The sequence below is a fragment of the Lampetra fluviatilis genome, chromosome 14 (genome assembly GCF_964198595.1).
Source record: "Lampetra fluviatilis chromosome 14, kcLamFluv1.1, whole genome shotgun sequence".
Lineage (NCBI taxonomy): Eukaryota > Metazoa > Chordata > Hyperoartia > Petromyzontiformes > Petromyzontidae > Lampetra > Lampetra fluviatilis.
In genome coordinates, this window is record NC_136288.1 from 690,690 (window position 1) to 704,645 (window position 13,956).

At 50.2% G+C, this 13,956-nt stretch overlaps 3 non-coding genes across 3 annotated transcripts; all 3 read left to right on the forward strand.

The window, feature by feature from the left end:
- The first annotated feature begins 9,483 nt into the window (after positions 1-9,483).
- On the forward strand, positions 9,484-9,555 carry TRNAE-CUC (transfer RNA glutamic acid (anticodon CUC)). Its single transcript has one exon. It is a non-coding gene; the product is annotated as a tRNA-Glu (tRNA).
- A 1,890-nt stretch (positions 9,556-11,445) lies between these two features.
- On the forward strand, positions 11,446-11,517 carry TRNAE-CUC (transfer RNA glutamic acid (anticodon CUC)). The gene has a single exon. It is a non-coding gene; the product is annotated as a tRNA-Glu (tRNA).
- Positions 11,518-13,453: 1,936 nt separating this feature from the next.
- Positions 13,454-13,525, forward strand: TRNAE-CUC (transfer RNA glutamic acid (anticodon CUC)). The gene has a single exon. It is a non-coding gene; the product is annotated as a tRNA-Glu (tRNA).
- The last annotated feature ends 431 nt before the right edge of the window (positions 13,526-13,956 follow it).

A 13,956-nucleotide genomic window follows, 5' to 3' on the forward strand; every position in this document is an offset into this window, starting at 1 on the left:
CTCTTTTTTATAAACAATAAAAAAAGTTATTTTCTTCTTTACGGAAAAGTTTAACTGCTTTAAAAAAGACACCATGAGCCTCATTCTGTGACCGGGAACTGAATCCAGACCGCAGCACTGAGAGCTTCGAATTTTAATCACCAGACCACCAGGGAAGTTGTGAGATGTACCTCCACGTGTCCTGCTGTCCCGCATCATCACCAGGCTTGATCTTCGATTGCTGACTGAAGTGTTCCCCAGGCAGTCGCCATCTCTTATGGTCTCACGATTCCACGTAAATCTCGTGAACAGATTCCAATGCACCATCAACTCTCGAGCGAGCTCCCGGTGATGGAGGTGCCAGGATAGCAGGACACGTGGAGGCACCTCCAACAGCTTCACTGGTAGTCTAGTGGTTAGGATTTGCCATTTCACCGCAGCGGCCTGGGTAAGAATCCCTGTCAAAGAACACTTTTTACGTAAAAAAAAAGTTAACTATTTTTTTACTTAAAACTTTCGTGGCTGCAGGAATTCATATTCTTGGTTCGTTAGGTAAAGTCACGTAAATAAAAAAACAAAAAATAATAGAAAATGCAATAAAAAATAATACAAATAAAATAAAGATGAAAATGCATTGAAAATTATGAAAGAAAAAAACCAACGATAAAAAGAGTTAAATAAAATAAAAAATGCGAAGGTTTTTTGCTTTTATGATTTTCCATTCATTTTTTTATTTTTGTTACTTAAAAAAAACATTAGTATTTTGTTTACTTTTTATTTCTATTCACGTGACTTTACCGAATTAAACAGGACCCTGCGGTGTGGGCTGGTGGGAATAATACTAAGTACCGGTACAGGGATATCGACCGGGTATAGAGGTGTAATAAAAGACTTGACCACGGTTTCTGGCTCAGTGTCCTTTATTCGGTCCGTACTGCGTTCCCACACGGCTGTCTCTCTTATTCTCTCTGTGCTGGTTCCGATGTCACTCCAGTCCACATCAGCAGCCCCGCTGCTGTTCTTGTCGCTCTTGCAGCCCCACAGCAGCTCCGCTGCTGTACTCTCACACAGCTCTCTTGGCTGTTCCTGCTGCAGCTCTGACAGCCTCGTGCTGTCTCCTTCTCGTCGCTCCTGCGACTCTTGGCAGCCACCCCGCTGCTCCTCACACACAGCCTCACTGCCTATCTCTATCTGCAGCTTTACACCTCCCAGTAGCTCCCTACTGTTCCCAGGGTTGGCTCCCGCTTCTGACGGTGCCCCCTCGGCTCGTACGCCCGCGTGGCCCCACACCTTTCCATTCACACCCCGACTGCCTTCTCCTTCCGGTTTACCCGCTTAAGGACCCCCTACCTTTCACCCACGTCACCTGGCTCCGCCTCCTCGTGACGTCACATCCGGAAGGTCGCTTTCGCCCGCATTACACCACCCTCCCCCATAGAAAAAACCCAGCCGACCTCGGCTGAACAACACCAAAGCGTAATGCGGTGAACCGACCTTCCCCCTTAAAGGACACTAAGCATGCAATATAACAACAAGAACAACACACAAGTAACATCGACGAACGTACGAAAGCATGCGATAAATACGACGGCAAGAACAAGAACAATAACAACATACAATCAACGAAACGTAAGCGATTTGGAACGAGTGCGGGTCGCCGGCCCGTCCCGGACGGTCGGCGGCCCACTTGTAGAACGGGGACGCGATGGAACACGAGAAATGACAGGGGGTAATTCCCCTGCTGCGATTGGAAGTCCACCGACATCTCGTGTCCCTGACGAATCAGTCTTGGTCATATTCGGCGAATGCGCCTGCAGCGGGGTCGGAAGGGTCGCCGGGCTTGAAGGTCCCGCAGCCTTGGCAGGCGCCCTCCGAGCAGGCCCACTCCTCCCCCGCGGTGTCACGGTCGGCCTGTCTGGAACAGGTACGACAGGCGCTCTAGCAAGATCAATGGACGCAGGCGGGGAAGAGTCAGAGTCAGCAGCAACAGACCCCGGCAAGGCAACATTGGGAGATGACGCATCACGTAGGGGAGCAACATATGGTTTCAACCGCGACGTATGAACAAACCAACGGCGAGAACCAAACTGAACGCGCGCCGACTGTGGATTGGGAACCTCAATGAGGCGCACAGGACCATGCCAAGGTTTGTGCAATTTAGGAGAGGTCCCCGGCCGCACCTGCGGGCAATGGAGCCAGGCCAGGTCTCCCACCTTCCAGGGGCACTCCTCCTCAGACCGCCGAGCATACCGCTCGTTCCGGGCCTGGGCTTTGGCCGTAGCCACGCGGGCGTTTTCCCGCGCCTCCGTAACCCGGCGAACCGTGTCCTGAATGTATTCAGGGAGTGGTTTACGAGGTCCCTTCACCCCAGTACCCAATTGCACATCCACCGGAGGCACGTTTTCCCGACCATACATAAGGTAAAACGGCGAATATCCTGTAGCCGCATGGGGCGTCATCCTGTACGCCGAAAGCACCCCGGGTTGTGCAGATCCCAATCCGATTGCTGCTCACTCACAGTATGGCAAAGCATGGCAGACAATGTCCTGTTCAGCCGCTCAACCATACCATCCGTCTGCGGATGGTATGGAGATGTCCGTATCTTCTTAGTCCCAAGGCCTGCGCACACTTCAGCCAACAATTTAGAAGATAAATTTCGGCCCTGGTCCGTGAGGAGTCTCTCCGGCGCCCCCTTGTCCATAATGTACCCAAACAAAAAGGCGTCGGTGATGGCCGCGGCCGACTGATCGGGCAACGGCCAGGCCATCGGCCAACGGGAGAGATACTCGACCCCTACCAGCAAATATTTATTTCCCCTCGCCGATGGTGGGAAGGGTCCCAATATGTCCAGTGCCACCAATTCATTGACTCGAGACACCTGAATCGACTTGAGAGGCGGCACGTAAGAATGTTTAGGCGGCTTACGCCGGGCGCATTCAGGGCACGCGCGCACGTGCCCTACGACATCTGTCGCCATGCCGTGCCAAAAATAATGACGTTGCAACGTCAACAAGGTCTTCTGCACCCCTAAATGCAATAGTGTGTCACAATGGAGAGTTCTAATCAACTCAAATCGCAAGGACGTTGGTACCACCACACGCCAGCTTTCCTGGAACCTTTCTTGCCACATAAGCAGACCATCTCGGAGAGCGGTTCGCGGCCCCACAGCCGAACTCGGACTCCCCTTGTCCCTCATAGACCGCTTCCGCATGGACAACAACGACTCGTCCATCATCTGTTCCCGAATCCAGACAGACCGCGGCAGATTCAAAACCCCATCAGTCGGTCCCGGTTCCATCGGAGTACCCGACTTCCCGACGGCCAACGTGAGCGGCTGAGGGGGGTTGAGAATCGGCGAACACCTATGCGTCCCCGACGCACATTTACAAGGGGCGCGCCCTGGTAATCTGGAAAGTGCGTCAGCGTTCGCATGGCGCACTCCCTTCCGATGTTGAATTTGGAAGGAAAACTCCTGCAGCGTGTCCAACCAACGTGCCCACTGTCCCGATGGCTGGTCCATTTTAAGTGCATATTGCAAGGCCGCATGATCCGTACGCACAATAAAAGAACGACCGTAAAGGTACGGTCGAAATTGCCGTAGGAAAAAAACAACCGCCAAAAGTTCTCTACGAGTGACAGAGTAGCGTGTTTCCGCAGGCGACAAGACTCGGCTACCATACGCCACGACGCGCTCTACGCCCCCTTTAGACTGTGATAATACCGCCCCAATACCTGTGTCACTCGCGTCCGTATCGAGAATGAAAGGGCGATCAAAATCGGGATAATCCAATGTCGGGGCCGTAGCCAATAGATCACGCAGACTCCGAAAGGCCGCCTCTTCCGGCTCTCCCCAAACAAATTTCCGTCCTTTACCCGTAAGGAGATGCAAGGGCCTCGCAATCGTCGCAAACCCCGGCACAAATCTTCGGTAATACGAGGCAAATCCCAAAAACCGTCGAACATCCCCCACAGAGGCCGGAGTCGGCCAATCCCGGACACACGCCGTCTTTTCCGGGTCCGTGGACACCCCCTCGGCACTCACAATGTGCCCCAAATAACGGACGGACCGTTGCAGTAGGTGGCATTTCTTTGGTTTGAATTTCAAATTGGCAGAGCGCATCCTCGTGAACACTGTCTCCAGCCGCGTCAAATGTTCCCCAAATGTGCGGCTGAACACAATAATATCGTCCAAATATATAAGACACGTCTCCCACTGCAACCCCGTCAAAACGAGCTCCATCAATCTTTGAAACGTAGCAGGGGCCGCATTCAATCCCATCGGGAGGCAGTTGAATTGAAATAACCCCTGCGGCGTACGGAATGCGGTTTTCTCCCGTGAGGACTCGTCAAGGGGAAGCTGCCAAAATCCCGAAGAGAGGTCCAGTGTGGAAAAGAACTTAGCCCCCGACAATGCGTCAAGGGAGTCGTCCATACGCGGCAGGGGGTACGCATCTGCCACCGATATCTTATTCAATTTCCGGAAATCGACACAAAATCTCAAGTTGCCATCCTTTTTCTTAACCAAGACCACAGGAGCGCCCCATGGGCTGTTAGATGGCGATATAATGTCCGCAGCCAACATGTCTTCCACCGCCCCCCGAACGTGTTCTCGCTCCGCTGGACTCATCCGATGCGAATTTAACCGAATAGGGGCAGCGTCGCCCGTCTCAATGTGATGGGAAAGCAACGATGTGCGTCCCAAATCCAAATCGTCGGAGCTGAACACATCCGAATACGTCAGCAACAATTTACGCAGCGCATCACGTTGCCCCACGGACAGGGAAGAATTTTCGTCACATAAGGTAGCGATCCAACGATTATCCGAACCCCTTGGCTCGGAAACACCAGCGACCACTCCTCGGCGATGCGGACAATCGTGCGTCGCGAACGCCGTAGTGGCATGTGCCACAACCGTACCGGCCGGAACACGGATGTTTTCCACCCCCGCATTAAGCACCTGTAAAACCGGTAATTGATCCGGCCGGACGATGGTCTGTGCCCCAACTAACGCCAATCCCGTTGTTATCGTGGCGGATGGTGACAACAAGACCCCTAATGCTCCTAGCCGATTGGGCAGGGGCTTCCGATACCGCAAGGGTATAAGCATCTGTGAACCAGGTGGGATGTCCACAGATGCGACGGACAGCGCCTGCACCTGTACGGCCGAAGCAGGTCGCCCCCAGGGCGACGGCAGAAACGAGATTCGACGGCCCCCCGGCAATTCAATACAATTTTCATTGATTTTAATCAAAATGGGCATCTTAGCCAAAAAATCCGTGCCTAGTAAGCAAGGAACCGCCAAAGATCTCGATATTAACACAACGCCCGAAGCCGACACATCCCCTATAGATATCTTAGCATCCACCTGGCCCACAATCCCCATACTACCCCCGTTTGCAGCGACGCAAGACCCATAAACCGGACGCACAGCCCCCGGCGGAATGCCCAACAGATGGAAAATGACATCCGATATAATAGTCGCAGACGCTCCCGAGTCGACCAAAATGCGCACGTCCACACCTTGTATGGACCCCGGTACAGTGGACGAACCCGTAGCGGCCGCGACAACTCTCCGTGCCAATTTGCGCCACTGCGTAACTGAATGACAAGGCCCCGTCGATGGCCTTTCTTTAACAACAACAATAGGATCGCGCAACACAGGTGGTGGGTGAGGTGTAAAGCCTTGCCGAGTGTCTGGTGCGTGCCGACATGCCTGTTTCGGAGGTTCCTTGGTCGGCTTGTCCGGTGTTGTGGGCTCCTGCTGCGGCGGACCCGGGAAGCGGGCCCAGCAATCTTTGGCGTAATGGCCCCTACGGCCGCAGCGGAAGCAATCGGCCTCGTTGCGCCGAAGCGCAGGTCCTGCATCCCGGCGGCCCCGTCCCGATGGCGTAGCGCGCGGCCCCGGCCTTCCGCGTCCCGGCCATGGAGAGGAGGCAGCCGTCAGCTCCTGTGGACCCCGCTCATCCGGCACATAGATCGCCCTTGTGGGGTCCCACCCCATCGCGCCTCCTTCCTTGACGGGCCCACCCGTCCATGCCGCCACTTGCTTCCAGCGACGGAGATTAAACTGCGCATCCAGACACTTTGCTGCCGCCCGGGACGTGAGCTTCTCATGCCCACACACAGGCATGGGGATCCCCAGATCCCGAGACAGCTCCAGCATTTTTCCCAATATGAGGGGCTCGAGCAGATCCTGTGGCGTGTCAGGATATGCTGCCATGGCCAGCTCCAACACCGCACCCCTGAACCCCACGGGCGATTCTTCGGGTGCTCGTTGTCGTTGAGCGAATCGCCGATGCGCGTCGTCAGGTGGCTCATAGGCGTCGGCCATTTCCTCAAAAACTCCACATAAAGTCTTCTTCTTATCGGCCGTTATGGAACGGAAAAATCGAACAGATTCGTCGTCCAGTAGAGTCGGCAACACTTCCAAGGCCTCCGCATCGGTCCATCTTGCTGAACGAACCGCCGCCAAAAATCGGCAGGCGAAAGCGCTCCAATCGCCCCCGATAGAGAATTCCTTAACTGTAGTAAGGTGGCGACTCCGACTCCTCTTTACGCCGTCTTCCAATGATGGTTGTTGTGGAGGTAAATTCAAAATGGCGTCGGCCCGCGGCGTGGCCAAGATGGCGGTTTGGCGCCCCGGAGCGCGCAAGATGGCGTCTTCTTGCCGCGTGGCCAATGGCGGCGGCAGGGCAGGCAACGTGGCGGCCCGTGGAGCACCTTCTCGTTCCATCGTCGTCCTTGGCGTAACGAGGTGACACAGATGCGCCAGGACGTCCTTGAGTGTCTCCAGTTGTTCTGCCACCTGTTGCCATCTTTGCTCAGCGTCCGATGTTGTTGACGGACCCGCCATCGCGCCGACATCTTCCACGCCCGTCCCCGTGCTCGCCTCAGCAGGGCTCTCCTCCACCACCCCAGCAAAATCCGTGGTCGGAGGGAATTCGTCGTCGTCGGACGAAGAAGCCGATGCTGGCGCCGGGGGAATTTTCTTCCTTACTTGCTTAGACATGCCGTTTCACTTCTGACCCCAGTGTAATAAAAGACTTGACCACGGTTTCTGGCTCACTGTCCTTTATTCGGTCCGTACTGCGTTCCCACACGGCTGTCTCTCTTATTCTCTCTGTGCTGGTTCCGATGTCACTCCAGTCCACATCAGCAGCCCCGCTGCTGTTCTTGTCGCTCTTGCAGCCCCACAGCAGCTCCGCTGCTGTACTCTCACACAGCTCTCTTGGCTGTTCCTGCTGCAGCTCTGACAGCCTCGTGCTGTCTCCTTCTCGTCGCTCCTGCGACTCTTGGCAGCCACCCCGCTGCTCCTCACACACAGCCTCACTGCCTATCTCTATCTGCAGCTTTACACCTCCCAGTAGCTCCCTACTGTTCCCAGGGTTGGCTCCCGCTTCTGACGGTGCCCCCTCGGCTCGTACGCCCGCGTGGCCCCACACCTTTCCATTCACACCCCGACTGCCTTCTCCTTCCGGTTTACCCGCTTAAGGACCCCCTACCTTTCACCCACGTCACCTGGCTCCGCCTCCTCGTGACGTCACATCCGGAAGGTCGCTTTCGCCCGCATTACAGAGGAATTAAAGAAAAAATTACTGTATTCTAGTGTAATGTTAATTAAAAGTGTTTGTTTTGACAAGAAACGCTGTGAGATTTAAAGACTCGCAGTCTTTCATTTCCAAACGATCACATCTGAGATCAATTGACCACCACCTTTTGCACTAGGCCTCGCGAAGCCTCCCGCACTAGGCCTCGCGAAGCCTGCCGCACTAGGCCTCGCGAAGCCTGCTGCACTAGGCCTCGTGAAGCCTTCTCTGCAGTAGACTTAGCGAAGCCTTCTGCACTAGGCCTCGCGAAGCCTCTGCAGTAGGCCTCGCGAAGCCTTCCCTGCAATAGGCCTCGCGAAGCCTTTTCTGCAGTAGGCCTCGCGATGCCTTTTCTGCAGTAGGCCTCGCAAAGCCTGCCGCACTAGGCCTCGCGAAGCCTGCCGCACTAGGCCTCGCGCCATGCTTTTCGTGCACAAATAAGGCGAATAAATGTATCTCGTCTCTGTGTTAATAAATGTATCTTGTCTCTGTATTAAAAAAACGTGCTGCGTTTCAGTAAAGTAAATTTGAAGCGAAGTTTAAAGTTTCACCGTGAGGCGCCGGAAGCGACGGCTATCTTGTTTAGTTCACAGATCGCAGGGGGCGCGGGTGGCCATCTTGTCGGACAGACGGACGGACGGACACATTAATCTATTGGTGGTCTGGTCCACTTCGTTCCTACCAGTATCAATACTATAAATACTTTACCGAATTAATCAATACTATAAATACTTTTAATTCAGGTATTCGTGGAACTGCTTTGAAAATGAAACCAAAATACTATTTCCCTTACGGGGATTCGATCCTGAGCGGGGGCGGAGGGAGCGCCCAAACTAACCAGTTTCCACACCAGAGAAATTGGTGATTGTGCCTCCACGTGTCCTGCTGTCCCGCATCATCACCAGGCTTGATCTTCGATTGCTGACCGAAGGTTTTCCCAGGCAGTCGCCATCTCTTACGGTATCACGATTCCACAGTCAAACCTGTGAACAGATTCCATTGCTCCAACAACTCTCGAGCGAGCTCCCAGTGTTGGAGGTGCCAGGATAGCAGGACACGTGGAGGCACCTCCAACAGCTTCACTGGTAGTCTAGTGGTTAGGATTTGCCATTTCACCGCAGCGGCCTGGGTGAGAATCCCTGTCAAAGAATGCTTTTTACGTAAATAAAAAAGTTAACTATTTTTTTACTTAAAACTTTCGTGACTGCAGGAATTCATATTCTTGGTTCGTTAGGTAAAGTCACGTAAATAAAAAACAAAAAATAATAAAAAATGCAATTAAAAAGAATAAAAATAAAATAAAGATTAAAATGCATTGAAAATTCTGAAAGAAAAAACCAACAATAAAAATAGTTAAATACAATTAAAAATGCGAAGGTTTTTTGCTTTTATTATTTTCAATTGATTTTTAATTTTGTCTTCGTATTTTTTTATTGTATGGTGTTTTGCTTTTATGATTTTCCATTCATTTTTTATTTTTGTTACTTTGAAAAAATATTGTCCTTTGTATTTTGTTTGCTTTTGATTTATATTTACGTGACTTTACGGAATTAATCAATAACATAAATACTTTTAATTTAGGCATTCGTGGAACTGCTTTGAAAATGAAACCAAAATACTATTTCCCTTCCGGGGATTCGATCCCGAGAGGGGGCGGAGGGAGCGCCAAAAACTAACCAGTTGCCACACCAGGGAAATTGGTGTGTGTGCCTCCACGTGTCCTGTTTTCCCGCATTATCACCAGGCTTGAACTTCTACTGCTGACCGAAGGTTGTCCCAGGCAGTCGCCATCTCTTACGGTATCACGATTCCACAGTCAATCCCGTGAACAGATTCCATTGCTCCATCAACTCTCGAGCGAGCTCCAGATGTTGGAGGTGCCAGGACAGCAGAACATGTGGAGACACCTTAACCAGCTTCCCTGGTGGTCTAGTGGTTAGGATTCGGCGCTCTCACCGCCGCGGCCCGGGTTCGATTCCCGGTCAGGGAACACTTTTTTTATAAATAATAAAAAAGTTATTTTCTTCTTTACGGAAAAGTTTAACTGCTTTAAAAAAGACACCAAGAGCCTCATTCCGTGACCGGGAACTAAACCCCGACCGCAGCACTGAGAGCTTCGAATTTTAATCAACAGACCACCAGGGAAGTTGTGAGATGTACTTCCACATGTCCTGCTGTCCCGCATCATCACCAGGCTTGATCTTCGATTGCTGACTGAAGTGTTCCCCAGGAAGTCGCCATCTCTTATGGTCTCACGATTCCACGTAAATCTCGTGAACAGATTCCAATGCACCATCAACTCTCGAGCGAGCTCCCGGTGTTGGAGGTGCCAGGATAGCAGGACACGTGGAGGCACCTCCAACAGCTTCACTGGTAGTCTAGTGGTTAAGAATCCCTGTCAAAGAATATTTCTTACGTAAATAAAAAAGTTAACTATTTTTTTACTTAAAACTTTCGTGACTGCAGGAATTCATATTCTTGGTTCGTTAGGTAAAGTCACGTAAATAAAAAAACCAAAAATAATAGAAAATGCAATTAAAAAGAATAAAAATAAAATAAAGATAAAAATGCATTGAAAATTATGAAAGAAAAAAACCAACAATGAAAAGAGTTAAATAAAATAAAAAAATGCGAATGTTTTTTGCTTTTATGATTTTCCATTCATTTTTTTTATTTTTGTTACTTAAAAAAAAAACATTAGTATTTTGTTTACTTTTTATTTCTATTTACGTGACTTTACCGAATTAAACAGGACCCTGCGGGGTGGGCTGGTAGGAATAATACTTAGTACCGGTACAGTGATATCGACCGGGTATAGAGGAGTTAAAGAAAAAATTACTGTATTCTAGTGTAATGTTAATTAAAAGTGTTTGTTTTGACAAGAAACGCTGTGAGATTTAAAGACTCGCAGTCTTTCATTTCCAAACGATCACATCTGAGATTAATTGACCACCACCTTTTGCACTAGGCCTCGCGAAGCCTCCCGCACTAGGCCTCGCGAAGCCTGCCGCACTAGGCCTCGCGAAGCCTGCTGCACTAGGCCTCGCGAAGCCTTCTCTGCAGTAGACTTAGCGAAGCCTTCTGCACTAGGCCTCGTGAAGCCTCTGCAGTAGTCCTCGCGAAGCCTTCCCTGCAGTAGGCCTCGCGATGCCTCTTCTGCAGTAGGCCTCGCAAAGCCTGCCGCACTAGGCCTCGCGAAGCCTGCCGCACTAGGCCTCGCACCGTGCTTTTCGTGCACAAATAAGGCAATTAAATGTATCTCGTCTCTGTGTTGATAAATGTATCTTGTCTCTGTGTTAAAAAAAAACGTGCTGCGTTTCAGTGAAGTAAATTTGAAGCGAAGTTTAAAGTTTCGCTATGAGGCGCCGGAAGCGACGGCCATCTTGTTTAGTTCACAGATCGCAGGGGGCGCGGGCGGCCATCTTGTCGGACAGACGGACGGACACATTAATCTATTGGTGGTCTGGTCCACTTGGTTCCTACCAGTATCAATACTATAAATACTTTACCGAATTAATCAATACTATAATACTTTTAATTCAGGTATTCGTGGAACTACTTTGAAAATGAAACCAAAATACTATTTCCCTTACGGGGATTCGATCCCGAGCAGGGGCGGAGGGAGCGCCAAAACCTAGCCAGTTGCCACACCAGAGAAATTGGTGATTGTGCCTCCACGTGTCCTGCTGTCCCGCATTATCACCAGGCTTGAACTTCTACTGCTGACCGAAGGTGTTCCTAGGCAGTCGCCATCTCTTATGGTATCACGATTCCACAGTCAATCCCGTGAACAGATTTCATTGCTCCATCAACTCTCGAGCGAGCTCCCGGTGTTGGAGGTGCCAGGACAGCAGGACATGTGGAGACACCTTAATCAGCTTCCCTGGTGGTCTAGTGGTTAGGATTCGGCGCTCTCACCGCCGCGGCCCGGGTTCGATTCCCGGTCAGAGAACTCTTTTTTATAAACAATGAAAAAAGTTATTTTCTTCTTTACGGAAAAGTGTAACTGCTTAAAAAAGACACCAAGAGCCTCATTCCGTGACAGCGAACTGAATCCAGACCGCAGCACTGAGAGCTTCGAATTTTAATCACCAGACCACCAGGGAAGTTGTTAGATGTACCTCCACGTGTCCTGCTGTCCCGCATCATCACCAGGCTTGATCTTCGATTGCTGACTGAAGTGTTCCCCAGGCAGTCGCCATCTCTTATGGTCTCACGATTCCACGTAAATCTCGTGAACAGATTCCAATGCACCATCAACTCTCGAGCGAGCTCCCGGTGTTGGAGGTGCCAGGATAGCAGGACACGTGGAGGCACCTCCAACAGCTTCACTGGTAGTCTAGTGGTTAGGATTTGCCATTTCACCGCAGCGGCCTGGGTAAGAATCCCTGTCAAAGAACACTTTTTACGTAAATAAAAAAGTTAACTATTTTTTTACTTAAAACTTTCGTGGCTGCAGGCATTCATATTTTTGGTTCGTTAGGTAAAGTCACGTAAATAAAAAATAATAAAAAATGCAATTAAAAAGAATACAAATAAAATAAAGATAAAAATGCATTGAAAATTATGAAAGAAAAAAAACAACAATAAAAAGAGTTAAATAAAATAAAAAATGCGAAGGTTTTTTGCTTTTATGATTTTCCATTCATTTTTTTTTGTTACTTAAAAAAAAAAAATTAGTATTTTGTTTACTTTTTATTTCTATTTACGTGACTTTACCGAATTAAACAGGACCCTGCGGGGTGGGCTGGTAGGAATAATACTAAGTACCGGTACAGGGATATCGACCGGGTATAGAGGAGTTAAAGAAAAAATTACTGTATTCTAGTGTAATGTTAATTAAAAGTGTTTGTTTAGAAAAAAACGCTGTGAGATTTAAAGACTCGCAGTCTTTCATTTCCAAACGATCACAGCTGAGATTAATTGACCACCACCTTTTGCACTAGGCCTCGCGAAGCCTCCCGCACTAGGCCTCGCGAAGCCTGCCGCACTAGGCCTCGCGAAGCCTGCTGCACTAGGCCTCGTGAAGCCTTATCTGCAGTAGACTTAGCGAAGCCTTCTGCACTAGGCCTCGCGAAGCCTCTGCAGTAGGCCTCGCGAAGCCTTCCCTGCAGTAGGCCTCGCGAAGCCTTCTCTGCAGTAGGCCTCTCGATGCCTTTTCTGCAGTAGGCCTCGCAAAGCCTGCCGCACTAGGCCTCGCGAAGCCTGCCGCACTAGGCCTCGCGCCGTGCTTTTCGTGCACAAAAAAGGCCATTAAATGTATCTCGTCTCTGTGTTAATAAATGTATTTTGTCTCTGTATTTAAAAAAACGTGCTGCGTTTCAGTAAAGTAAATTTGAAACGAAGTTTAAAGTTTCACCGTGAGGCGCCGGAAGCGACGGCCATCTTCTTTAGTTCACAGATCGCAGGGGGCGCGGGCGGCCATCTTGTCGGACAGACGGATGGACGGGCACATTAATCTATTGGTGGTCTGGTCCACTTCGTTCCTACCAGTATCAATACTATAAATACTTTACCGAATTAATCAATACTCTAAATACTTTTAATTCAGGTATTCGTGGAACTGCTTTGAAAATGAAACCAAAATACTATTTCCCTTACGGGGATTCGATCCTGAGCGGGGGCGGAGGGAGCGCCAAAACCTAACCAGTTTCCACACCAGAGAAATTGGTGATTGTGCCTCCACGTGTCCTGTTTTCCCGCATTATCACCAGGCTTGAACTTCTACTGCTGACCGAAGGTTTTCCCAGGCAGTCGCCATCTCTTACGGTATCACGATTCCACAGTCAAACCTGTGAACAGATTCCATTGCTCCAACAACTCTCGAGCGAGCTCCCGGTGTTGGAGGTGCCAGGACGTCAGGACATGTGGAGACACCTCAACCAGTTTCCCTGGTGGTCAAGTGGTTAGGATTCGGCGCTCTCACCGCCGTGGCCCGTGTTCGATTCCCGGTCAGGGAACAATTTTTATAAATAATAAAAAAGAGTTATTTTCTTCTTTACGGAAAAGTTTAACTTCTTTAAAAAAGACACCAAGAGCCTCATTCCGTGACCGGGAACTGAACCCAGACCGCAGCACTGAGAGCTTCGAATTTTAATCACCAGACCACCAGGGAAGTTGTAAGATGTACCTCCATGTGTCCTGCTGTCCCGCATCATCACCAGGCTTGATCTTCGATTGCTGACTGAAGTGTTCCCCAGGCAGTCTCCATCTCTTATGGTCTCACGATTCCACGTAAATCTCGTGAACAGATTCCAATGCACCATCAACTCTCGAGCGAGCTCCCGGTGATGGAGGTGCCAGGATAGCAGGACACGTGGAGGCACCTCCAACAGCTTTACTGGTAGTCTAGTGGTTAGGATTTGCCATTTCACCGCAGGGGCCTGGGTGA